We start from the raw sequence: 1,824 nt of genomic DNA on the forward strand, positions 1-1,824 counted from the left end.
GAAGAGACTTGTTTTGCTTTTTTATCTCCACCTCTCAGATGCCTTTGAAGGATTACAGAGCTGTCAACCTCAAGGGTAACAGTCACGAGAGCTGCAGACAGTGCTTCCTTGACTACAGGGGCAGGGCAATTGAATTCAAATGACCACAGCTTTCACAGCCTCAGACCGAGGTGTGGAAGTTTTCTCTCCCGGCTCCTCCCCATGACTTAAGAGCAGAAAAGGAAGTGATGGCAAGAATGAGAGAGAGAAAATACATTTTAAAAAAAACCGCTAACTTCTTGCCTACTTCAGGGATGCAGGAAGAAAATTAGATCTTTCGTGATTGTCCTTTTCTGAGAAATACTCGATCCTACAGCAATGGGCACTATCATAAGACCTTAAACAGGAGCTGAAGTTTCATCTCTTCTGTTTACAGTGTAAATGAAAGTGATGTGGATTTTGTCTTGAACACATCAGTCTCCTTCCAAGCCTGCAACTAATCAGCACCAACACCACAAGCATTATCATTCTGTGACTAAGTATGGGTCTTCTCTCTGCATTGGGTTAATTCAAAGCTGTTTTGGGTTGGGAAATGGGAGACAGGTGGTGAAGAAGGTTAACGCACTTAGCTCCCAAGTTACAGTTAGTGGTCTCATATGAGTGCTCTTTGTGACAATTTGTGGTAAGATTCACAGCTCCACATGGCTGTCTGTCTCTGTGTGAGAGATCCGGTACTGGAAAAGCATGTCAGGGTGGAGGAGTCTTGCATGGGAACTTCTTTTGCCAGTATTCGTGGGCATGTCATCTTTTATTTATTTATTTTGTGAGGGCGGGTGTGTTAGTTTCGTTATCCAATAAGCATAACTGCATTTTAAGTCCCTTGAATTTTCTAAGTGGTTTCAGTTGCCTCCTCACATACCGTCCTAAACACTTACACCTTGAGACGGTTGCATGTCAATGGTGGATAAAGCGATCTCTCTTTGTAAAGCATTTTGTGATCCTTCACAATGAACAATACTATACCAAAAGGTAACTTATTCTTTTTCACTATATTAATCTACAAAACAAATCAAGCAACCCCTACAGGTGTTATATGCTTCTGGGGGAATTCTGCACCACTGCACAATGCAGAATTTTGCAGAAATTAATGTGCACGCAGTTTCCTTTCCCCCACAGAAATGGGCTGCTGGCTGCCACTAGGGGCTGCTGGACCTGGCAGAGCCCAGCTCACACATAAAAGACATTGCTGTGGGGTGGGGAATAGGAGGGGAAGAGCAGAGAGTTCCTAGCAGTTGCAGTTCCCAGCACACACTAAGGGAAGGAGACTGCAGCATGCAGGAAACTCCACATAAGCCTTGGACCCAGCATCAGGCTGTTTCTCCCTCTGGATCCATGGGCTCTGAGGGGAGGAGGGTGGGTGTCTGGGTTGGGGGGTCACAGCTGGACTTTGGGGGGCAGGGGATGGATGTTTGGGCTGAAGGGGGCCCACAGCTGGACTCTGAGGGGTAGTGGGTGGGTGTCAAGGTGGGTGAGGTCCCATGGCTGGGCTTTGGGGGGGGGAAGGGGAGCGGATATCTGGGCAAGGGGGGGACCTCACAGCTGGGCTCTTGGGGCAGGGTATGGGATTCAGGTATATTGGCTGGTGGGGGCCCGCAGCTGGGCTCTGGGGGAGAGGGGTTGTGGGTGTCTGGCTACCTGGCTGGGCTTGGAGGGGGGTGTGCCAGAGAAACAGGAAGCGGGTTGTCATGGGGGTTTCTTTAACTCTACTCCTGGGGGAATTTTTTTGTGTCTCCGTATTGTTACAGACATACTTACTGACAGGTATTTTGAAATAAAATTACCAAA

The sequence above is a fragment of the Chelonia mydas genome, chromosome 13 (assembly GCF_015237465.2).
Source record: "Chelonia mydas isolate rCheMyd1 chromosome 13, rCheMyd1.pri.v2, whole genome shotgun sequence".
In the NCBI taxonomy this organism is placed as follows: domain Eukaryota; kingdom Metazoa; phylum Chordata; order Testudines; family Cheloniidae; genus Chelonia; species Chelonia mydas.